This window comes from Balaenoptera borealis (genome assembly GCF_965194805.1).
Source record: "Balaenoptera borealis genome assembly, chromosome: 9".
Taxonomy (NCBI): Eukaryota; Metazoa; Chordata; class Mammalia; order Artiodactyla; family Balaenopteridae; genus Balaenoptera; species Balaenoptera borealis.
The window spans coordinates 823,548-850,192 of NC_138873.1; the positions used below are offsets into that span (position 1 = coordinate 823,548).

The 26,645-nt window shown below is 40.1% G+C and overlaps 2 long non-coding RNA genes across 4 annotated transcripts in view; one reads left to right on the forward strand and one right to left on the reverse strand.

Moving 5' to 3' along the window:
• The window catches only part of LOC309635053, a 176,383-nt gene that overhangs the window by 122,262 nt on the left and 27,476 nt on the right, over positions 1-26,645 (forward strand). The window contains exon 3 of the long non-coding RNA XR_014248601.1: positions 1-6,819. This is a non-coding gene — a long non-coding RNA (uncharacterized lncRNA). The remainder of the gene's footprint in view (positions 6,820-26,645) is intronic.
• The window catches only part of LOC309635054, a 26,645-nt gene continuing 6,812 nt past the window's right edge, over positions 6,813-26,645 (reverse strand). For 2 of the 3 annotated variants that reach the window (XR_014248602.1, XR_014248603.1), the window contains 2 exons: positions 13,330-14,466; positions 6,813-10,434 (listed from right to left, as the gene is read on the reverse strand). This is a non-coding gene — a long non-coding RNA (uncharacterized lncRNA). Of the gene's footprint in view, positions 10,438-13,329; positions 14,467-26,645 lie in introns of all 3 variants that reach the window. The other variant, XR_014248604.1, reaches the window with a different exon arrangement.

Here is a 26,645-nt window from a genome sequence, read left to right on the forward strand (position 1 = left end):
AAGCTGGCTGAACCGAGAGTAGCATGTCTCCATGGCCCTCACTGTTTCCAGCTGCACCATCGCCACTGGAATCGACTAAGATTAAAAGGTCAGAAAACAAGTTTGTACATTTACACTCACGGCTGACCCCCCACCATTCCGAATGACCTCCCCATGACCTTGGATGAGCTGCAGCTTGGGGAATATTTGCCAGCATGAGGTCCCCCTGGTTCTTGAACCCCATCAGTGATGGCAAAGGTGGCCCTTCATCTGGAGGAAGGCCTTGGAGCCAGTGCACTGGGGCGACTGAGTGGTGTGTCTACATCCAGGCTTCTGGGGGCTCAGAAATGAGCCCATTTTCCTACATCACCCCTGGCAGTATGTTCCTCTTCCACCTGGGTAGTTCTGTTTGGTCCAAGGATCATAATCACATGTCTGTTTCTCTGTAATCCACATCCCGAGGCTTGGTGGCAGTCATATCCAGGTACCATAGTCATTTATTGTATGTTTTCATGATTAATCCTGTGGGTCTTTTGACCAAGGGATATTTTTCTAGCACATTTTCTATTACCTGCCCATTTTAAATCCACAAATTTATGGTTTTTCACAAATGTTTAATTGAGTGTAGCCATTTGTTTCCCTCAAATCATTTGAGGGGGCCTCGACAAGATGATGTCTTCATTAGCATCTCCAGACTTATTGAAAGTGTCCCCTCAACACCACCACCACCAACAAAAGCAAAAGTAACGAAAGGTTGTTTAGGGTCATCTTGCATTGTCCTGCTCAACGTTAGGAACCAGCCACTCCTTAAGAGGCCCTATTGGGTAATTTAAGAATAATGTGAGACACCAAATCTGCGTACTAGGAGCACATGGTATGTAAGGGGAGTGAAAGGAGCAAGAGATAAGTTAATAGCCACTTGCTTAACAGAGCAGAAAACCTTCCTTCTTAAGAAAGGTCATACTTTCGGTCAACATTTCTGATTTTGCTTCTGTCTTTACCCAGATACTTTTACTTTTTTAAAAATTAGGGTATAGTTGATTTACAGTGTTGTGTTATACAGCAAAGTGACTGAGTTATACATAACTATACATTCTTTTTTAAAAAATATTCTTTTTCCTTATGGTTTATCACAGAATATTGAATATAGTTCCCCGTGCTATACACTAGGACCTTGTTGTTTATCCATTCCGTATATAGTAGTTTGCATATGCTAACCACAAACTCCCACTCCATCCTTCTCCTACCCCACTTTTACCTTGTTCTAATGACAGTTTGTTAATCCAATTTCCCCTCTCTATTATTCTTGAGTTGCCACTTTTTCTTTACTAACTTTGATGTACCATGATTTATAATGTCACTAAAACATTTAATTTAGTTACAAGTTTTCCCAGTATCTAGAATCCTACATTTTTTTCCTTATCAGACTTTAGCTCAAACATCCTGGAATTGGCTACAGAGTCTGCAAGTTGGGTCACTTAGTGCATCAGCTGTCTGAGAGGAGAAAGCAATGCCAACCTCCTTCCTTGAGAACATGAAGGAACAGTCATGCATAGGAGCCTGTGTGTCAGGTAGAATCTCAGGTGATTAATAGACAACAGGTACTTGCAAACACAAACAAAAAGATATTTTTATAATGCATTGACTTCTGCTCTTTATGATTTCCTTTATCTTTTCCTCAGTTTCATTTGGTGTCCTTTTCTAGTTCTTGGCATGGAGGCTTAGACAATTATTTCTCAGCTTTCCCCCCAGTGTATGTATTATAGATATAAATTTCTCTCCTACCACTCTTTAGCTGCAACAAATGAGTTTGACTATGTTTTCAATAGCCTTATTTAGGTAAAATTGATATACAATATACTGCACTAAGTATATTTATTGATATACAATAAATATACAATAAGTATTGTATATTGTATAACAATAAATATACTTAGTGAAGTAAGGATAGAAGAATAGAAATACTGTAGGAAGTTCCTAAAGAATATCTTTTTAAAAATCTACACCAAATCTGGTACTTAGAGGTGAATTATAGAAAGCCCATTTCCTCCTCTGAGATAATGACAAGCCTTTCCCACTGTCCCTGAACAAAATGTCAACTTTTTGCAAAAGCCAGAGTCCCTTGGACCCAGTTAATTCAGGTCAAAATACTAACATATATTTTATTTATTTATTTATTTATTTATTTGAAGTACAGTTGATTTACAATAGTAGTTTTAGATGTACAATATAATGATTCAATATTGTACTCCATTTAAAGTTATTATAAAATAATGGCACTATTCTCTGTGCTATATAACATATCCTTGTTGCTTATCTATTTTATACATAGTAGTTTTTGTATCTCTTAATCCCATCTCCCCAGCTTGCCCCTCCTCTCTGCCCCCCTGCACTGGTAACCACTAGTTTGTTCTCTATATCTGTGTGTCTGTTTCTGTTTTGTTATATTCATTTGTTTTATTTTTGAGATTTCACATATAGGTGATATCATACAGTATTTGTCTTTCTTTGTCTGACATTTCATTTAGCACAGTATCCTCCAGGTCCATCCATGTGGTTGCAAATGGCATTATTTCATTCTTTTTTATGGCTGAGTAGTATTCCATTGTATGTATGTACCACATCTTCTTTATTCATCTGTTGATGGACACTTAGGTTGCTTCCATATCTTGGCTATTGCAAATAGTGCTGCTATGAATATCGGGGTGCACGTATCTTTTCGAATTAGTGTTTCATTTTCTTTGGATATATACCCAGGAGTGGAATTGCTCAATCATATGGTAGTTCTATTTTTAGTTTTTTGAGGAACCTACATACTGTTTTTCATAGCGGCTGCACCAATTTACATTCTCACCAACAGCATACAAGGGTTCCCTTTTCTCCACATCCTTACCAACATTTGTTATTTGTGGTCTTTTGATGACAGCCATTCTGACAGGTGTGAGGTTATATCTTACTGTGTTTTTTTATTTGTATTTTCCTGACGAATAGAGATGTTGAGCATCTTTTCATGTGCCTGTTGGCCACCTGTATGTCTTCTTTGGAAAAATGTCTATTCAAGCTTCTGCTCATTTTTTAATCAGGTTGTTTATTTTTTTGATATTGAGTTGATTGAGTTGTATGAACCATTTGTATAGTTTGGATATTAACCCCTTATCTGTCATATTACTTGCAAGTATTTTCACCCACTCGGTATGTTGTCTTTTCATTTTGTCAGTGGTTTCCTTTGCTGTGCAAATTTTTTAAAGTTTAATTAGGTCTCATTTGTTTATTTTTGATCTTGTTTCCTTTGCCTTAGGAGAGATCCAAAAAGAAATATTACTACAATTTATGTCAAAAAGCGTTCTACCTTGTTTTCTTCTAAGGCATTTTAAGGTTTCCAGTCTTACATTTAGGTCTTTAATCCGTTTTGAGTTTATTTTTGTGTATGGTGTTAGGAAGTGTTCTAATTTCTTTCTTTTACATGTAGCTGTCCAGCTTTCCCAGCACCACTTGTTGAAGAGACTGTCTTTTCCCCATTGAATGTTCTTGCCTCCTTTGTCATAGATTGATTCCAAAGACTGACTTTATGGGCCAAGTGATCTTCAGTGTTGTGTGCTCACCTTTCCTAGCAAATTCTTCATGTGTTCACTTACATTGGATGTATGGACTTAGACCTAAGTTCCCCTTACCGGAATATATAAAAATAAATATTACTTGAACAAAATGTCATAAGACTGGGTGGCTGGAAATATAAATTTTCAAGTTCTTTACTACTCATTATTTAACCTTGCTCAAAAGTTTCCTAGAAAATAAATTTCAGTTTTGAAGCCTGTCTTTTGCAAAATCATATTTAGTAGAATTTTCCTCCCCACCTACCTTGATCCACCACTTTCTACATCAGTTTGCTGTCATCTGGCAAAGCAGTTGTAAAGAACCATTTCTCAAATCAGACCTTTTGAAACAGTATTCCCTCCTCAAAGTAAAATAATATTAATAAAGACTGTATCAAAACCTGAATTAATATACCATTATCTTCAATTTCTATTTTCTTTGTTGCAAACTGTCAAGTCAGATGGGCTAAACAAACATGTGAGCGACCTCTGGAAAAATAAAATTATACTTTTAATGGCCAAAAAGTAAATTAAACAAATTAAAACTTAGCATGATGAAGTAAAGAATTTAAGGGCAGTTTTAGTAATCCTGCCAAGTTTTAATTCAGTTGGAAAGCAATTGGAAATGATGAAAATTGCATTCAGACCCTGAGTTTTAATAGATCATTAGTCAAGATCATCTAATCCACCATTTTATTAACAATTCTTAGAAGTGTTATTGAACTACTTGAGATAAAAGGGAAAAATATTCACAGAGCTTTGGCTGTAAGAGTTTTTGATTTTTTTTCTTGGTGCTGGTAAAGAAGTCTACAGAAGCAAGCCCTGTGTCTGAGAGCCCCGAAGTGGCAATTATCATGCTTGGTTTCAGTTCCTGAATGACTTTCCATCCTCCTCCTGTTTCTCAGTAGGGAGAAACATTAATTTACATTTTTTCTACTTCTTATTTCTACTAAAAGACACAACATTTTGGGGAAGATAATGGAATGCAGAGCAATAGGTATCACTATAATAAAGATGGGGAGATATTTTCCTCAAAATATTAACAGAGAAATACATACACATTTCTGTTTTTATGTGGTCAAATTGCAAACCTTAAACCCCCTAAGCTCACACCGATTTAAGAGGTTACCACATTCAGAAAAATAAATGAACACCAAACATGATAGCAGTGTCTTTCATTCTCTCTAGTTTGATAGTCCAAGGAAGCAAAATATTTTCCACTTTATAAAATCTTTAAAACTGCCAGGGGAGATATGCTGGCCTTCTCAGTGTTGGAGCAGAGAAAGCTTCAGCTAACCACATGGAAAACACATAAGGAGACCAGATTTTTCCAGTCCATAATTCAGTGAGAGTTAGGGTCTTACTTCCAACACCAGAAGTCTTAGGAGGTGACTGGTAACTTCACACACTGCCAAGTTTTTGAAATTGGATAAAGGATGAAGGTAAAGATGGCTACCTCTGTACACATAAAACTCGTTTACAGTAGTGATTATGCATTTTCCTTTTCTTTTTTCCCCCGTCTTAAAATGGCACTAACATGATATTTGTGTTGACTAAGAAAAATAAACAAAGCAGCTTTGCTCTGTAGGCACCACTTATTAGGATAAGAACCTTCCAAAGAAAAAAGATAGTACTCCATAATTTGAATCAGATTTTGTTAAAGAAAATCTAGGTCCATCCATTCATTAAAGCATTCATGAATTTGTTAATTAAGTGAACAAATACTGATCATGTACCTGTTCCCATGTTCCTGACTGAGGCAAAAACTCATAGCAAGTTAGGAGCATGCATTCTGCAGTATGACCTCCTGGGTTCAAATCTGAGTACCACCAGCTAGCAAGGGCCACACTGGGGCCATTGCTTAGCTTCTCCAAGTATCTGCCTTCATTGGTATGGTAAGCGTATTGATGGGAGGCATGTTGTGGATTTGTTGTTGCCTACACTATCAGGTGAAAGACACAAGGATAAGTGATTTTCTTCACTAACAGCTCCTCTTGTTGCTAAAATTCCTGGCTTTGTTAAAGAATGTACACAGTGAAGTCCCTAATCCAGGGGAGTTACCACTATTTCAAACATCTTTTTCTCTGTTTCATGATATTATTGTAATTTTATTGCATTTATATCAACTGTAATATCTATTTTAGCTAAATAAAAACGTTAAACAGGCTAACCTTTTTTAATTCAGCAGAACGTTTGAGGATACTTGCTGTGTTTGCCATCATACCTAAGTCAAATATGCCTTTATCATATTTGGGATTTTTCTACCTATGGGATTACATATGAATAAATAAAAGCAAAACTCACCCCTCGATTATGTGGATACTTTTAACCATTGCTTTCTAGAATAAACACACACATGATTTATATACGTAATTCCAATTCTGTTTATTCCTTAGAAAGGACATTTAGTTCAAAAGCACATTCAAGATAGAAGAAGTGCAAGTGTCTTAAAGTTTGGTCTGTTTAACAAGTTTCAGTGCAAAACTTTATATCCAACATCACAACAAATACAAGTGAAGACAGAGAAGTTTTCAAAATTAAAAATTTCAACCAATAGACCATCTAATACCAGAACCTTTCAGTGATAGATACTAGGAGTAACGAAGATGGATCAAGAAGTCGACCAAGGCTTGGTCTTCTTCGTGAGAGACCCCAGTTTTATTTCTTGGCAGTAGTATCTGAAAAATGGTAGAAAGTACTCTCCTGTCTCTTTCTCCGTGTGTTCACTGCCTGTGACCAACCATGAAGGCAGGTGACCACCTGCAGCCATGCTCTGGGAGGGACCCTGGTGATCCCTGCCTCTGGGCAGTCTTCTACCCCGACTGTGAGTGGCGCCAGTGACTCACTTCTAAAGGGGGGGGGACAAGGCAGAAGAGAAGACATCATGAGATATCACTCTCAATATTCAGTTTTAAAAAGACCCTGACTCCCATCCTGGGGGCTTCCCTTGCTCTCTCTCACTTTTGCTCTCTCAGATCGCTTGTGCTGGGGAAGCAGATTTCCACGCTGGAAGCAGTCTTATGGAGAGGCCCATGTGGCTCAGCCAGCACGGAAGCCCTCATCCCCACCGTCCATGAGGAACTGGAGCCTGCTAAGGCCACGTGAGTGCAAGTGGACCCCTCCCCGTCCAGCTTTCAGATGAGACCACAGCCCTGGCTGGCTGTTTGACTACAACCTCATGAAAGACCTTGAACCAGAGGCCTCCAGATAAACTCTGCACAGATTCCTGACACACAGAAACTGTGAGGTAACTAATGTCTGCTGTTTAGGTCACTAAGCTTTAGGGTAATTTGTTGTGTAGCAGTAGATAGTAATTCACACACTTAATGCCTTTTTTTTTTTTAACAAGGACATTTTAATTAATTAATTAATTTATTTTTGGCTGTGTTGGGTCTTCGTTTCTGTGCGAGGGCTTTCTCTAGTTGTGGCGAGCGGGGGCCACTCTTCATTGTGGTGCGCGGGCCTCTCACTGTCGCGGCCTCTCTTGTTGCGGAGCACAGGCTCCAGACGCGCAGGCTCAGTAGTTGTGGCTTACGGGCCTAGTTGCTCCACGGCATGTGGGATCTTCCCAGACCAGGGCTCGAACCCGTGTCCCCTGCATTGGCAGGCAGACTCTCAACCACTGCACCACCAGGGAAGCCCCTTAATGCCTTTAAAACTGCTTGTGAGGCAGAATTCTGAAGTGCATATGACTTTTTTCTCTTCCCTTTCTTTTATAATTTTCTTAAAATGATACACTACTACAGATATTAGGAAATAAGTTGAGGTAAACTACAGGACAACCAACGGTGACCCACTATATTCTGGGAGGTAAAGGTATAGGTGTGAATTGGTGGAAGGCATCTGGGTGTACATCCTGGGTAATGTTTTCAATGTATAAAGTAAGCTAAGAACTGTAAAGGATCATAAAGAATTGCAAAGACTAGTGGCTGGATACCTTACTTTCTCTTGTTATTTTTGAAAAATGATTTTAGTCATTATATCAATGGACAGAGAGACCAAGAGAGATTTACTTATTCTTTCTGTGACAGCATGAGTTGCAAACAGTTATCTTGTTTATAAAGGTATAAAGAGGGAAAAAAAAACTCCCAGTAGAATGTGGAGCCTATTATTAAAAAGTCTAAATAAAAGTAGAAAATAGTTTTACAGCTAAAATATTTAAGGCATAAAGGGAAAGTATGATTTTGGTGTTCTCCAAAATGCAGAAAATTATTTCAAAGGAGTATTTCAAATTATTAATAAAATATAAAAAGATACGTCAGCTAAAAACAAAGAAACGTACTGAGATGTAAATGGAGCTAAATAATAAAAGGGAGGTTTGGAATAAAACTAATATTGGCCTGATTTATAATTCAAATGGGAGGCAGTACAAGCATAATTAATGATGTCGAGAACCAGTGATGTGGGAGATGCACTGGAGCATCTCCTTCAGGCTGAACCGGAGGACAAACACCAGAGGGGACGGGAGACCCAGAGGTGAGGGATGCTGAGCCCAGCACGGGACATGGTGACAGAGGGAGAGCTCAGGTGCCCGTTCCTGGATGGAGAAGAAGCTTCTCCAAAATTGACAAAAGAACACTTACAGTAAACATACATGGCAAAAGATTTTTAAAACAAGAAAAAAAATGTTTTCAGCATTCTGACAGAAAGCAAGCTAATTAAAAACAGATTACAGAAATCTGGCAGACCTCTCTGCAACAGCAAATTCTGGGAGATAAAGGAATGACATGGTCAGCTAACGACAGAAGCGTGTTCTGACTGTGGGCCTGCCCACCCAGCTGCTCTTCGGTGGGAAGACAGCAGAGATACTAATACATAAATCCAGTTTATCTATATTAATAAATAAACATTATACATTAAGACAAAGCTGGTCTTATTCCAGGAAAAAAGGTGTTTGTTATTTAAAAATGTATTTATAGAATTCACAACCTATGATTATCTTGACAGCAACCAAAGGAACATTTAATAAAATTGAAACTCATAATTCATTAAAATTATAAAGACAGCTTTCCATCTTGATAGGGAACATTAGTCTGAACCCCACAGATGATGTCATAGTCGCCGTTTTGGCCCTGGAAGCAGTGAACTCGGAATAATGGCAGGACTGGTTTAGAGAAAGCGAGAGGCAAGAGAAGGAAGCAGGTGGTGTGTGTGTACAGGGAAGGAGAGAAACAGGGCTGTCAACACTGAAAACAATACTAGCTGCTTGAAAACTGAAGAGACTTGTGTGACCATAAGATATAATAAAAACGATCATATTCACAGTAACAGTGAAAAATCCCTAGGTATAACAGTGCTAGGGTGAAGTTCCTTTATGAAGAAAATATAAAAATTGTCATCAAGAAGATCTGGATAAATGGAGAAGACATAAAATATTTTGAAGACTTACATTTTTAAAAGGAACCTGTAACATTTTTATACATTTCAAAGAAAATCCCTAATGCAATTTTAGGAGACGGTGACAAAATTAATCTACAGCTCATTGGGAAGAATAAACATGCTAACCTTCTCAAAAGTAACCTGAAATGGAAGGGTGTGAGGACCGTGCTACACTGTCACACACTTTAAGAAGGGCTTAATTAAAGCTGTAAGGTCCCACCGAAGCAACAGAGACTGAAGGAATAGAATACAAGTCTAGAAGGATGCTCCAGAATATGTGGGGATTTGGTGTAGAATTAAAGTGACACCTCAGCTCAGTGAATGAAGAAGCGTTTATTTTCACACATAGCACAGCAGGAAATGGCCGAATAGTTGGTAGTAAAATCAAACTAGAATTCTGCTTTAAACCTTATATCTAGACTAAATTCCATGAGGATCAGAAATGTAAATGTTAGCACATAAATCATGAAGTAGAGAAGAAAGTACAGGTTAACGTTCATAAAATTGTGGGTGGGAAAGGCTGTGCTATGCCTGACACGGTCAGTCATGTGATCAAGGGAAAGATTTAGGCTTGAATATGTACAAATCCCAAGTTTTCACGTGAAACAGTGAAACACCAAGGACAGGCTGGTAAGAGTATTTATAGGGAGAAGTTTAACAAAGAAGGCAGAAAACAACTGACATCTCGATAAAAAGATCAAACTTGACCCTGGACGAGGTCATCGCTAGAGAAGACACACAAGAGAAAGAACACGAAGGAACACGTGGCAACACGTTTAACTCAGGATGAACCACACGCAGCACGTGGTGGGTGCCTCTTCCTTCCCCAGTCACGAGGGCTGAGTAGGATGCGGGGGCTGAACACGCACGTGGGGCGTAGCCTGGTGTAGCGTGCTTTCAGAGTGATGGGCCCTCAAGCTTGATAACAACCCCTCAGCAGGCCTTGTGCCGTGGACAGAAGGGCCCGTGGCTGGTGGCTGGTCACAGACACGGCCCTGGGGACAGAGCGCCCTCGGCCTGAGCCCCACACATTTGACCTGAAACCTCTGGCTGAGCAGCCCCGCCTCCAGGAGTGAGAGGACACAGAATAGAACTGCATCTTGTTACCCCGCTGACCGGGAGGTGGGAGCCCGAGAATGGGGCTGGGTTCCGTTCTTGTCCGCCTTCAGGTCATGACCCCAGTGGGCCTGCCCTGTGGGAGCCAGAATCCAGGTTCCCGTGGGACGGGACAGCCACCGTCCAGCGCTGCGAACTTGGCCCGTGGCCTGATGGAAGGCTGGGTTTGGCCTGCTCCCGGCCGTCGGTCACCACACAGCCTGTCCCAGTCGTTTGACATCGATTCAGCACAGGCTGGTCCCCAAAGCAAACATGCAAGATAGTTTTATGAACAGATGACACAATCGGAGTGGCCACACATTTGGGATAAAGGTTTACACACAGGACTTTTAGGTGAATTGTTTCTCCTGCTCGTCGTACTGATTCCCTGCTGGAAAGAAAAATACCTCTAAACAGGGAAAATATTTTAAAAAGAGCAACTCTCAATTTTCCCCTCAAGAGTAAAATGCTGTGTGCTCCTCACTCCGTGTGGCAGCCTCTACAGGAGGATTTCTTGGGCCTGTGAGCTCCACGGTTCTGGGAACTTCCCACCTCAGGCACAGGTTTGGTCCCCCTCCCCTGGGCTACAGCTGCTTGGATGAACCATGACCTTCTGACCTAAGTGGGCCCATCAGATCACACATCCTGGAAACCGGGAACGGACGCTCAGGGCTGACGAGGAACCTTGGAGCGGTGGCAGCTGGCAACTCCCACATGGGCAAGAGAAGCAAATGATGGAGTCTGCTTGTGCGGGGAACAGAGTGGTCCGTGCGGGGAAGGGAACAGAGTGGTCCGTGCAGGGAACAGAGCAGTGTGTGCATGGAACAGAGTGGTCCATGCAGGGAACAGAGCAGTGTGTGCGTGGAACAGAGTGGTCCATGCAGGGAATGGAGCTGTGTGTGCATGGAACAGAGTGGTCCGTGCAGGGAACAGAGTGGTGTGTGCATGGAACAGAGTGGTCCGTGCAGGGAATGGAGCAGTGTGTGCATGGAACAGAGTGGTCCGTGCAGGGAACGGAGCTGTGTGTGCATGGAACAGAGTGGTGTGTGCACATGGCCCAGCTCCACTCCTCCTTTGATGTCAGGCATCACCTCATACCCTTATAATAAAGGCCCCCTTTTTTTATGCCAGGACAAGTGGGTTGCTACTTCTTACAACCAATGCCCCTACCTGCTGTGACCTTTACACTTTTTGGTAAATATGGGATGTTAGAAATGAACAGGCACGTTCCTGTGGACTGGGTTTGGGCTCACAGCTGATAAAATCTGGACCCCCTGTAGCACTCTCCTCACACTCCGAGCACCCCCTTTCATTCTGGGGGGTGGGATGAGGTGATGCATGGTGGGAGGGTCTCCGAGCCTCATGTGGGACCCCAGGAGGGCCCAGGCTTCCATTGCACTTGGGGGAGAGGTGGGGTGGTCATCACTCTGCCTCTCTGTCTTTCTCTCAAAAATTAAAAAATGTAAAATGGTATCATCTGTCTCTTTGCGTTTTGGAAGCTCTTAGACGCATGAAGGAAAGACTCCATGAGGCTTTGGTTGAGAAGAATGCGCTCACCTCGTGTCCCGTGTCCCACAGCCGTGATTCACCCCAGGGACCACCCTGTTCTCAGTTGCCAGTGTGTCAGTGGCGTCCTGGCTGAAATTTCCCTCAGGGAGATTTAGGGCTGTAAGAGACCTTGGGGACTGTATGCATTGGCCTGTGCATTTTAGGTGAGGAAGCCAAGGCTTTGAAAGAGAAGTTAATTCCCTAAGTTACAGAACTAATTAAAAGCAGATTCTGGGGCTAAAACTCAAATTTCCCGACTTCCAGTCCAAACTCTTCATGGTCTTAACTATTTTAAATTACTTTTTAATCATATATCTTAGCCTTCACCAGAAGGCCTCTTTCCAACTCATCCTGAATCATTGCTTTGAGTTGCATGCTTAACTGAGTTGTCTGTATCTTTAGGACAGCTTAGAGTCAAAAGCCCTTTCTGGCAGAATAAATCCAGTTTTCAGACGTTTCTCTCCAACTCAGCCATAGGCAATTTCTTCCTCCTAGACCGTAGGAAATAATTTTAAATTTCCTGTTCCTTTTGTGTTTTCTTTTCTCCTCTCTCATCCAAAGAAAACCATAAAAGATATTACAACTAATCATGACTAGAAGCATTTCTACATTAGCAACATGAATCTTCGGGTTTGTCTAATCAGAAGAAATTGTCTTAATATTTATCTTTTATGTATGTATTTATCTATTGTTTGTTTGGCAAAGCCTGTGCTTGAACAACATTGATAAAGTGCTGAGTTTGGGCTTGGAGTGTTTGCCCAAATATGCCACGTGTTGCAAATGCTTTCAGTACCCAAATATTCTTGGGCGAGTTTCCACGAACTGCTCAGCTGCAGCCGTAGGCTAACGTGAGAACAACTAGTTGGTAGTCCATCCACACTGTGTTTCTTCCGTACTTGAGAGAAGATGTTTGCTCACCATCAGAAACCAGGACGACTCCTGAGAGCAGATCGCGTGATGCTGCGTGTCGGCACCACCTTCTGGGTGACGGGGCTCTTCCTGCCACCTCCCCTCGCCTTCCTCCCTTCCTTCCTGGAGACAGTTACCCCAGGAAACACCAAGTCATCGAGTGTGTGTGCACGTGTGTGTGCATCTGTGAACGTGTGCATGTGTGTAAGAGTGTGAGTGTGTGAGCACGTGAACATGTGTGCACATGTGTGCACCTGTGTGCGTGCATGTTGTGAACATGTGTGTGCCCGTGTGAGCCTGCATATGTGTTTGAGTGTTTTGGATGCTCTGGTGTGATAATTGACTTATAGATCAATAGGAAAGGATACATAATCTTAAAATTGCCCTAAACAGACTTAAGAACTTAATTTATAATAATGGCAGCATCATGCTCTAGTGTGGGAAAGGGTGAATGTTGCAAAAGCTGGGGTTTGGGAAAGTCAACTTTTGTTTGTATCAGGTTGGAATATTATCTCTATTATATACCAAAATAATCTCCAGATGTGTTGAGTTGTATGTAAAAGTTTGAATTTGGAAGGAACTTAGCAATTTATAGCTTAGAGGTGGTTAGTTGTAAATGCACATCATCTCACATCTCATTCTCTTGTGAAAATACACCAAACTAAGACACGGGAATTCTGTTTAAAAAGCCACAAGGATGAGATACAGAGGAGTGGAATAAAATAGCAATAAAGTTTTGGAAGATGGAGAGAAGTTGGACTATTGCTAACTGATTTAGCAGATACAAAAGAATCCCAAGGCAGCAGTGGGAGAAGCTGAGACCAACCTGAGTTATGGGACGGAATCCTCAAAACCCTCAGGCAGGGCAGCATCAAACACCTCTGGAATCGGGGACTAAGGGTGGAGCTAGAACAAAGCAAGATGGGGAAGATTGTTTGAAAAGAAATTCAAAGGGTGCTCTACATCCCTCTCTCCAGTCTGTGTATTTGGGCATCTGCCCCAACCTTCCCTTTGCAGAAACCTGTGATGTTTAAGGGATTCCAGGTTCTACTGAGGGCACGATTGCTGTTCTGTAAACATAACTCAGTTCTCACTTGCATATTGAGGGTTGCGGGCAGGGATTTCTCCTCCCCCAGCCCTTCACCATTTAGCTCCCCAGGTTGGCAGCCAGTATGTACAAGCAGGAAATTAGAAGACTTCCTACCCACCAGCCTCTACAGAACTGGAATTATAGATATCAGGTGCTTCTTGACAACTGGCTCAACCAGATAACCCAAAATAAATTCAGACATAACAACTGCCAGTCGTCCCCTCTGAGCTTCCAACCAGATTTTCCATCCCCTGGTCCTCATCATGAACAGACAACAAGGATGGAATGGCACTGAGGGGAAGCCTTAGCATGAGAGACAAGACCTAAAAGCACAGGTAGAGAAACACAACCTGGAAGGAGCAGGAATTATGCTGATAGAAGAAAAGGAAACTTGTCATTAACATCCTCAGAGAGAAAAGAAAACATTGAACCAAGAACAAGGTATTATAGAAAAGGAACATTCAGAAAAAAGAACAACTCAGGAAAAACTCTTTATTGCTAGCAGAAATTAAAAACTCACTAGAAGATTTGAAAGATTAAAAAAATCACAAAAGATAGAGTATATAAAAGAAAATATTAGAATATTACAAGATCAGCCCGGAAGATTCAACATCCAAACCAAAGGACTTATAGAAAGGGAAAATAAGGAAAACAAACAAACAAAAAATAACAACAAAATAATTTTCCAGGCCAGTGAGATGTGAGTTGCCAGATGTAAAGATTTCACCAAGGGCCCAGCACAATGGATTGAAACAGAACCACACTGATGCATGTACAGTGAAACTTCAGAACACTTGGGAACAAGAGGAAGACACTGGATCACGAAGAAAAAACAGGCAGGCACAAAGGTTTTGGGCTTCGCAGAAGAAACACCTGGAAGTTAAAAGAAAATGAGGAAACGGCTTCATGATTCTGAAGGAAATTAATTTCTAACATGAAATTCCACACCCAATAAAATTATCCATCAAATGTCAGGATAGAAGAAAAACATTTTAAGACATGCAAGTCTTAAAAACTTTGTTGCCCAGGCACCATTTCTCAAGAAGCTAGTGGATATTATGCTCCAGTAAAATGAATGGATAAACAAAAAATATGCAAGGGAAAGAAAATGGGGTACACTGCGTGGGGGAGGTGTGCAGGGGACCCCAGATGACAGCTGAGCACCCACTCTGGATCCCTGCAGCCCTGATTCTACCCTTTCCACCCCTCTGACAGAGCACTGGGCTGGAACTTTGTCTGGTTTGCTTGACTGGGAGATGAGGGCTCTGCTCTTCCCCACATACCACACTCTGGATTGGCAGATGACACTTGCTCACCCTAAAAGGTGATCTGCTTCGATCTGCAGCTTGAGGAAGGTCAGCTTGAGCAGAGGACACAGCTCGGCCCACATTCTGCCTGGTCATAAAACAGCCTAGCAAGGGTAGGCATCCTTGTCTTGTTCCTGAATTTAGCAGAAAATCTTTCAGCTTTTCACCATTGAGTATGATGTTGTCTGTGGGTTTGTTGATGTTGAGATATGTTCCCTCTGTATCCACTTTGATGAGAGTTTTAAATCATGAATGGATGTTGAATTTTTGTCAGATGATTTTCTGAGACTATTGAGATGATCATGTGATTTTTTACCTTTCCTTTTGTTAATGTAGTGTATCATATTGATTGATTTGTGAATATTGAACCATCTTTGAATCCCTGGAATAAATGCCACTTGATCAGGTTGCATGATTCTTTTTATATATTGTTGAATTCAGTTTGCTAATATTTTGTTGAAGATTTTTGCATCTATAGTCCTCAGAGATATTGGCCTGTAATTTAATTTTTTTTGGAGTGTCTTTGTTTTGTTTTGGTATCAGGGTGATTGTGGACTCATAGAATGAATTTGGGAGTGTTCCATCCTCTTCAATTTTTTGGAATAGTTTGAGGATAGGTATTAGCTCTTTATACATTTGGTAGAGTTCCCCTGTGAAGCTGTTTGGTTCTGGACTTTTGTTTGCAGGGTTTTTTTTTTTCTATTATAACAAATTCATTTCACTACTAGTGATTCATCTGTTCAGGTGGTCAGTTTCTTCCTGATTTAGTTTTGGAAGGTTATATGATTCTAGAAATTTGTCCATTTCTTCCAGGGTGTTCAATTTGTTGGCAGATAACTGTTTGTAGAATTCTCTTATGATTTTTCTACCTTTGTGATATTGGTTTTTATTTCACCTTTTTTATTTCTTATTTTGTTTATTCGGGTCCTCTCTTTTCTTCTTCATGAGCCTGGCTACAGGTTTATCAATTTTATTTATCTTTTCAAAAAAACAGCTCTTGGTTTCATTGACCCTTCTATTTTTTTATCTCTATTTTATCTATTTCCTCTCTGATCTTTATTATTTCCTTCCTTCTGCTGATTTTGGGGTTTGTTTGCTCTTCTTTTTCTTGGAAGTCCTAGCCACAGTAATCAGACAAGAAAAGGAAGTAGAAGGCATCCAGATTGGAAGGAAAGAAATAAAACTGTCACTATTTTCAGATGACATGATACTGTATACAGAAAACCCTAAAGTCTTCACCAGAAAACTATTAGAACTAATAAAAGAATTCAGAAAAGAACTAATAAAAGAATTCAGTAAAGTTCAGTAAAGTAAAGATTAATACATAGTAATCTGTTGCTTTCCTATGTACTAATAGTAAACTATCAGAAAGAGAAATCAAGAAAACAATCCCATCTAAAATTGCATCACACAGGAGGCAATCCAAAACTGGAGCCCACTCGGCTCTTTGGTGGGACTAATGCCAGGCTCTGGGAGGGCTCACGCAAAGGAGTACTTCCCAGAACTTCTGCTGCCAGTGTCCTTGTCCTCACGGTGGGCCACAGCCACCCCCGCCTCTGCAGGAGACCCTCCAACACTAACAGGAAACCAAGGCGCCCTCAGTGTGATGGTCTACTGGATAATACCTCAGTGATCCGGAGGTGTCAGTGAAGTTTGAGGGACCAGGACCCCTAACCATGCAGAACCTAGGATTGTGAAGATGTGAGTTCCTCCTCGTTGGAAGTGATGATTATATCTTTGGACCAGTCTCTCCCATCAGGAAACGTACACAAGCCTCTTAGATAGCCTCATCCACCAGAGGGCAGACAGCAGAAGCAAGAAAAACTACAGTCCTGCAGCCTGTGGAACAAAAACCACATTCACAGAAAGATAGACAAGATGAAAAAGCAGAGGGCTATGTATCAGATGAAGGAACAAGATAAAACCTCAGAAAAACAACTAAATGAAGTGGGGATAGGCAACCTTCCAGAAAAAGAATTCAGAATAATGATAGTGAAGATGATCCAGGACCTTGGAAAAAGAATGGAGGCAAAGATCAAGAAGATGCAAGAAATGTTTAACAAAGACCTAGAAGAATTAAAGAACAAACAAACAGAGATGAACAATACAATAACTGAAATGAAAACTACTCTAGAAGGAATCAATAGCAGAATAACTGAAGCAGAAGAACGAATAAGTGACCTAGAAGACAGAATGGTGGAATTCACTGCTGCAGAACAGAATAAAGAAAAAAGAATGAAAAGAAATGAAGACAGCCTAAGAGACCTCTGGGACAACATTAAACGCAACAACATTCGCATTATAGGGGCCCCAGAAGGAGAAGAGAGAGAGAAAGGACCAGAGAAAATATTTGAAGAGATTATAGTCAAAAACTTCCCTAATATGGGAAAGGAAATAGCCACCCAAGTCCAGGAAGCGCAGTGAGTCCCATACAGGATAAACACAAGGAGAAACATGCCGAGACACATAGTAATCAAATTGGCAAAAATTAAAGAGAGAGAAAAATTATTGAAAGCAGCAAGGGATAAAGACAAATAACATACAAGGGAACTCCCATAAGGTTAACAGCTGATTTCTCAGCAAAAGTCTACCAGCCAGAAGGGAATGGCATGATATACTTAAAGTGATGAGAGGGAAGAACCTACATCCAAGATTACTCTACCTGGCAAGGATCTCATTCAGATTTGATGGAGAAATCAAAAGCTTTACAGACAAGCAAAAGCTAAGAGAATTCAGCACCACCAAACCAGCTCTACAACAAATGCTAAAGGAACTTCTCTAAGTGGGAAACACAAGAGAAGAAAAGGACCTACAAAAACAAACCCCAAACAATTAAGAAAATGGTCATAGGAACATACATATCAATAATTACCTTAAACGTGAATGGATTAAATGCTCCAACCAAAAGACAGAGGCTTGCTGAATGGATACAAAAGCAAGACCCATATATATGCTGTCTACAAGAGACCCACTTCAGACCTAGGGACACATACAGACTGTAAGTGAGGGGATGGAAAAAGATATTCCATGAAAATAGAAATCAAAAGAAAGCTGGAGTAACAATACTCATATCAGATAAAATAGACTTTAAAATAAAGAATGTTACAAGAGACAAGGAAGGACACTAAATAACGATCAAGGGATCAATCCAAGAAGAAGATATGACAATTAGAAATACATATGCACCCAACATAGGAGCACCTCAATACATAAGGCAACTGCTAACAGCTATAAAAGAGGAAATTGACAGTAACACAGTAATAGTGGGGGACTTTAACACCTCACTTACACCAATGGACAGATCATCCAAAATGAAAATAAATAAGGAAACAGAAGCTTTAAATGACACAATAGACCAGATAGATTTAATTGATATTTATAGGACATTCCATCCAAAAACAGCAGATTACACGTTCTTCTCAAGTGCGCACGGAACATTCTCCAGGATAGATCACATCTTGGGTCGCAAATCAAGCCTTGGTAAATTGAAGAAAATTGAAGTCATATCAAGCATTTTTTCTGACCACAACGCTATGAGATTAGAAATCAATTACAGGGAAAAAAACGTAAAAAACACAAACACATGGAGGCTAAACAATACGTTACTAAATAACCAGGAGATCACTGAAGAAATCAAAGAGGAAATAAAAAAATACCTAGAGACAAATGACAATGAAAACACGATGATCCAAAACCTATGGGATGCAGCAAAAGCAGTTCTAAGAGGGAAGTTTATAGCTATACAAGCCTACCTCAAGAAACAAGAAAAATCTCAAATAAACAATCTAACCTTACACCTAAAGGAACTAGAGAAAGAAGAACAAACAAAACCCAAAGTTAGCAGAAGGAAAGAAATCATAAAGATCAGAGCAGAAATAAATAGAAACAAAGAAAACAATAGCAAAGATCAATAAAACTAAAAGCTGGTTCTTTGAGAAGATAAATTGATAAACCATTAGCCAGACTCATCAAGAAAAAGAGGGAAAGGACTCAAATCAATAAAATTAGAAATGAAAAAGGAGAAGTTACAACAGACACCGTGGAAATACAAGGCATCCTAAGAGACTACTACAAGCAACTCTATGCCAATAAAATGGACAACCTGGAAGAAATTATTAGAAAGTTATAACCTTCCAAGACTGAACCAGGAAGAAATAGAAAATATGAACAGACCAATCACAAGTAATGAAATTGAAACTGTGATGAAAAATATTCCAACAAACAAAAGCCCAGGACCAGATGGCTTCACAGGTGAATGCTATCAAACATTTAGAGAAGAGCTAACACCCATCCTTCTCAAACTCTTCCAAAAAATCGCAGAGGAAGGAACACTCCCAAACTCATTCTATGAGGCCACCATCACCCTGATACCAAAACCAGACAAAGATACTACAAAAAAAGAAAATTACAGACCAATATCTCTGATGAATATAGATGCAAAAATCCTCAACAAAATACTAGCAAACAAAATCCAACAGCACATTAAAAGGAACATACACCATGATCAAGTGGGATTTATCCCAGGGATGCAAGAATTCTTCAGTATACACAAATCAATCAATGTGATACACCATATTAACAAATTGAAGAATAAAAACCATATGATCATCTCAATAGATGCAGAAAAAGCTTTTGACAAAATTCAACACCCATTTATGATAAAAACTCTCCAGAAAGTGGGCATAGAGGGAACCTACCTCAACATAATAAAGGCCATATATGACAAACCCACAGCAAACATCATTCTCAATGGTGAAAAACTGAAAGCATTTCCTCTAAGATCAGGAACAAGACAAGGACTTCCACTCTCACCACTATTATTCAACATAGTCTTGGAAGTCCTAGCCATGGCAATCAGAGAAGAAAAAGAAATAAAAGGAATACAAATCGGAAAAGAAGTAAAACTGTCACTGTTTGCAGATGACATGATACTATACATAGAGAATCCTAAAGATGCCACCAGAAAACTAGTAGAGCTAATCAATAAATTTGGTAAAGTTTCAGGATACAAAATTAATGCACAGAAATCTCTGGCATTCCTATACAATAATGATGAAAAATCTGAAAGAGAAATTAAGGAAACACTCCCATTTACCATTGCAACAAAAAGAATAAAATACCTAGGAATAAACCTACCTAGGGAGACAAAAGACCTGTATGCAGAAAACTATAAGACACTGATGAAAGAAATTAAAGATGATACCAACAGATGGAGAGATATACCATGGTCTTGGATTGGAAGAATCAATATTGTGAAAATGACTATACTACCCAAAGCAATCTACAGATTCAATGCAATCCCTATCAAATTACCAATGGCTTTTTTTTACTGAACTAGAACAAAAAATCTCAAAATTTGTATGGAGACACAAAAGACCCCGAATAGCCAAAGCAGTCTTGAGGGGAAAAAACAGAGCTGGAGGAATCAGACTCCCTGACTTCAGACTATACTACAAAGCCACAGTAATCAAGACAATATGGTACTGGCACAGAAACAGAAACATAGATCAGTTGAACAAGATAGAAAGCCCAGAGATAAACCCACGCACCTATGGTCAACTAATCTATGACAAAGGAGGCAAGGATATACAATGGAGAAAAGACAGTCTTTTCAATAAGTGGTGCTGGGAAAACTGGGCAGCTACATGTAAAAGAATGAAATTAGAACACTCCCTAACACCATACACAAAAATAAACTCAAAATGGATTACAGACCTAAATGTAAGACCAGACACTATAAAACTCTTAGAGGAAAACATAGGAAGAACACTCTTTGACATGAATTACAGCAAGATATTTTTTGATCCACCTTCTAGAGTAATGGGAATAAAAACAAAAATAAACAAATGGGACCTAAGGAAACTTAAAAGCTTTTGCACAGCAAAGGAAACCATAAACAAGACGAAAAGAGAACCCTCAGAATGGGAGAAAATATTTGCAAACGAATCAACGGACAAAGGATTCATCTCCAAAATATATAAACAGCTCATGCAGCTCAATATTAAAAAAACAAACAACCCAATCCAAAAATGGGCAGAAGACCTAAATAGACATTTCTCCAAAGAAGACATACAGATGGCCAAGAAGCGCATGAAAAGCTGTTCAAGATCACTAATTATTAGAGAAATGCAAATCAAAACTACAATGAGGTATCACCTCACACCAGTTAGAATGGGCATCATCAGAGAATCTACAAACAACAAATGATGGAGAGGGTGTGGAGAAAAGGGAACCCTTTTGCACTGTTGGTGGGAATGTAAATTGATACAGCCACTATGGAGAACAGTATGGAGATTCCTCAAAAAACTAAAAATAGAATTACCATATGATCCAGCAATCCCACTACTGGACATATACCCAGAGAAAACCATAATTCAAAAAGACACATGCACCCGAATGTTCACTACAGCACTATTTACAATAGCCAGGTCATGGAAGCAACCTAAATGCCCATCGACAGATGAATGGATAAAGAAGAAGTGATACATATATACAATGGAATATTACTCAGCCATAAAAAGGAACGAAATTGGGTCATTTGTTGAGACGTGGATGGATCTAGAGACTGTCATACAGAGTGAAGTAAGTCAGAAAGAGAAAAACAAATATCGTATATTAACGCATGTATGTGGAACCTAGAAAAATGGTACAGATGAACCGGTTTGCAGGGCAGAAGTTGAGACACAGATGTAGAGAACAAACGTATGGACACCAAGTGGGAAAATCCACGGGGGGGCGGTGGGGATGATGGTGTGATGGATTCGGCCATTGGGATTGACATGTATACACTGATGTGTATAAAATTGATGACTAATAAGAACCTGCTGTATAAAAAAATAAATAAAATTCAAAAAAGAATTGCATCACACAGAATAAAACACCAAAGAATAACCTTAACCAAGGGCATGAAATACCTATACTCTGAAAACTGTAAATCACTGATGAAGGGATTTGAAAATAATATAACAAAATGGAAAGATATCCCATGTTCTTGGATTGAAAGAAATAATATTGTTAAACTGTCCATACTACCCAAAGCAATCTACAGATTTAATGCAATCCCTATCAAAATATCCTTGGCATTTTTCACAGAACTGTAACAAGTAATCCTAAAACTTATATGCAACCACAAAAGGCCCTGAATTATGAAAGCAGTCTTGAAAAAAAAAAAAAGAACAAAGCTGGAAGCATCATCCTCCCTGACTTCAGACTATACTACAAAGCTACAGTAATCAAAACCCTAAGGTACTGGCCCTAAAATAGACACATAGATCAATGTAGAGAGTCCAGAAGAGAGAGCCCAGAAATAAATCCATGCATTTATGGTCAATTAATCTACAACGAAGCAGGCAAGAATATACAATGGAGGAAAGACAGTCTCTTCAATAAGTGGTTTTGGGAAAACTTGACAGCTACGTGTAAAAGAATGAAATTAGAACATTCTCTAACACCATATACAGAAGTAAACTCAAAATGGATTAAAGACCTAAATGTAAGACCTGAAACCATAAAAATCCTAGAAGAAAACATAGGCAGAACACTCACTGAATAAATTGTAGCAATTTTTTTTGGATATGTATCCTAAGGCAAAGGAAACAAAAGCAAAAATATACAAATGGGACCTAATTAAACTTAAGAGTTTTTGCACAGCAAAGGGAACTATTGACAAAAAGCAAAGACAACCTACTGAATGGGAGAAAATATTTGCAAATGATATGACTGATAAGAGGTTAATATCCAAAATATATAAACATCTCATATAACTCAACATCAAAAAAAAGCAACAATCTGATTTAAATTGGGCAGAAGACCTGAACAGACATTGTTCCAAAGAAGACACACAGATGGCCAACAGGCAAATGAAAAGATGCTCAACATCACTAATCATCAGAGAAATGCAGATCAAAACAACAATGAGATACCACCTCACACCTGTCAGAATGGCCATCATCAAAAAGACCACAAATAACAAATGTTGGTGAGGGTGTGGAGAAAAGGGAACCCTCATAAACTGTTAGTGGGAATGTAAATTTGTGCAGCCACTGTGGAAAATAGTATGGAGTTTTCTCAAAAAACGAAAAATAGAACCACCATATGATCCAGCAATTCCACTCCTGGTTATGTATCCAAAAGAAACAAAAACACTAATTCGAAAAGATATATGCACCCCAATGTTCATAGCAGCATTATTTGCAATTGCCAAGACATGGAAGCAACCTAAATGTCCATCGACAGATGAATAGATAAAGAAGATGTGGTACATATATGCAATGGAATATTACTCAGCCATAAAAAAGAAAAAATTCTTCCATTTGCAACATGGATAGACTTAGAGGATATTTCGCTTAGTGAAATAAATCTGAGAAAGACAAATACTGTATAATATCACTTATATGTGGAATCTAAAAAACAAAGCAAAAAATGTATATAACAAAACAGAAATAGACTCACAGATGTAGAGAACAAACTAGTGGTTACCAGTGGGGAGAGGGAGAGGGGCAAGCTGGGAGGATGGGATTAAGAGGTGCAAACTACTAGATATAAAACAGATAAGCAACAAGGATATATTGTACAGCACAAGGAAATATAGCCATTATTTAGTAATAACTTTAAGTGGAGTATAATCTATAAAAATGTTGAATCACTGTGTTGTACACCTGAAACTAATACAATATTGTAAATTAACTATACTTCAATTAAGAAAAAAGAAAAAAGTAAAACAGCCTAGCAAACACTGCAGAGCCCAGAGGCCTTGCTTACTGCTCTCCTCATGGGGCCCTTGTGCATCTCAGGAAAGCTGAGGTCACCATAACCCAGAGACTTGATCTTTCCTGGGAGCTTTCAGTGGGGTAGGGGGGAGGTGCCATCACCCCTCTGCACACACCAGTGGGTACTGGCTGCTGAGCTTCCTGTGGCTAAGCTGGACATGCTCACACATATGTGTATGTGTGTAGAGGATATGCATACAGACACACACCCACATACATTTTAGGATACCTCCACAAACACATGCATATACACACACTGTGTATGTATCCATCTACGTGTGTGCAAATAGAGAGATACAACCATCCAGCCATCCATACTTACATGTGTAACTGGTAAGTTTATATGGAAGAGTTACCATTTAGACATGGACCCAGATATTGACCACACCTGGGTACAAGGTGGAAGATTTGTCTGCAGAAGGAGTTTTTTCCTATCAATTTCAGTAAATTTAAATTTATAATTGATTACAAAATAATACTTGAAAATCCTCCTTTAAAAATTAGAACCTTAAATATAAGTTCCAATAACAGATTTTCCTTCACTCCCTCCCATCAAATCTGGTGTTTTTTTCAGTTTGTTTCAAAGCATAAATAGATAGATCATCTCTCTCTGTCTCTATCTATCTATCTATCTATCTATCTATCTGTCTGTCTATCTATCTGGGTCTTACTGTTTTTGATACAAAATACAGCAAGTCCCCTCCATACGAACGAGTTCCATTCTGAGAGCATGTTCATAAGTCCAGTTCACTTGTAAATCCAACAAAGTTAGCCTAGGTACCCAACTAGCACGATTGTCTACATAGTACTGTAATGTAACAGGTTTACAATACTTTTCACACAAAACATAATAAAACAAACACAAAAAATAAGAAAACATTTTTAAACTTACAGTACAGTACCTTGAAAAGTACAGTACACCAGCTGGCAAACAGGGGCTGGCATCAAGTGAACAGGCAAGAAGAGTTACTGACTGGAGGAGGGAGAGGAGGTGGGAGATGGTAGAGCTGAAGGATCGTCAGCAATAGGAGATGGAGGGTAAGCTGCAATTTCAGTCATGCCTGACGTTGATGGCACAGGTTCTGGTTCCTTGCTGGAACCAGATGCATATGCGCATCTTTGAAAATTCCCAACTTGAAGGTTCGTATGTTGGGGACTGACTGTAAAATGTGACTATGAAGTAAGACACTGACTTGTTTTACAACAAATTTCACTCAAAATCCAACATAATAATTTATTTCTCAGACAGGGATAGACTCCCACACTGAGTGCAGTGACAGCCAATTCTCACCAGAATATTCTGTACTATAGTTAAAATTCTGTATTGTGATTAAAACTTAACAATGGTGTTATTGTTTTAATAGTTATACCTAGAATATAACCTTATCATCTTTCTGATCATCATAAGTATGTAATAAACTAATACAAAAATAGAAAATCCTTGTTGACTATTGAATGTGTTATCTCTGAAGTTACTTAATTGTAAAAGAAAATGTGAAAGAAAAGGATAAGGTTTGACAAAAGTATTGTTGGAAATTCTTAGAAAATCCATGGAATTTTGATCACTACAGGATAACAGCAATGCTGTTCAGGTTTGTGTGAGAATAGCTCTGATTAGTCTGGTTGAGATGGGTGGGCTGAGAGAATTTTTTGGATTCAGAAAACATTTCTAATTAAACACAAACCATTTGAAAAGTAATTTCAGTAGTCTTGCCAGGCATTTTTCTGCTTAGTTTTAGAAGCATGGTAATTCTAAGGAAAATTTGATCCATATGTTTGGATAACTTAAATTGTGGCATTGGATGACTATTTTAAACATTATTTAATGTGTAAGAGGCTTTATTCCCTAAACCGAGAAGCCACACTGTTCCATCCACACATCTGCCAAATGAATCTGAATTTCCCAGATTCCGGTTTTTGTTGGCTTTAGGAGGCTTTCAACGTGGCTGCGGAGGGAGAACAACTTCCAGCCTGGTTGGCTCCGTACGTTGCATCTATACAGCGAGCCCTGCATGGACAGGGGTCCCTGCCCGGTGGGTTTAAGGTGAGGTGGCCATGGTGTTTCCAAGGCCATCCTCCCTCTGCTTGGCTGGAGCTCCTTTCCAGCCCGTGTGTCACCTTGCTTGCGTGTCACCTTTGGTCAATAAAAGAGTTCAGATTGAAGGTCCAGGTTCAAAGCTATTCTAATATCACTCTTCTCCAGCCGGGCTCAAGGGGCCCCGCTGTTGGGCCAGAGCCGGCTGGTAGAGCCTGGGTGTGAGCACTTGGCTGGGAGGAGAGGGATGGCCCGGCCTCACTTAGGTGCCGGGGAGTGGCTGTAACCCTCTCCAGGACAGTCCTGCTTCTTGGGCCAGCGTCCAGGCCTCTCACCGGGCCCGGCTGAGAGGTGGCGGCTCCCTGTGGGGTGGGCCCTGCCAGCCCCTCCACCGTGCAGCTCCATGGCACCAGGCCCCTCTTTGCTCTGGCTGCTCACTCACCCTCTGGTTCTCACCGTCAGCAGACGTCCTACATCTTCGTGCTGAGGCCTCTCACCTGGCAGCCGGCCTCTGGGTGCTGCTTGCAAAGTGTTCTGGGCTGTGATCTTGCCCGTGAACAGGGGCCAACATCACCTGATTTTCCCCAGGAAAGGAGACAGTTCAGACTGCTGTCCTTCCCCTGCATCGCAGCTCAGAAGAATTGGGTGTGTGAGGCCGGCCTCAACCCACACGGGGCACCAAGGCTGTGACCCCCATTTCTGGGCCTCGGCTCCACGCCCAGCAGCCTTGGGGGTCCCTGCTCATTTCTACTGGGTCCTACCAGCCTGCCACAACAGCAGCAGTGTGAGGTCCTTCTGGACACACTTGCATTTTCATTATTGTGGTTTATCCAGTGGTCCTCATAAAAGTGCTCATCTCTACTTTTTGCAACATAGGCAGCTGTTGTGTGAATACTGTTTGTGTTGTCCTTTTCCCTCAGATGAGGAAGGCATTTCCTGGTC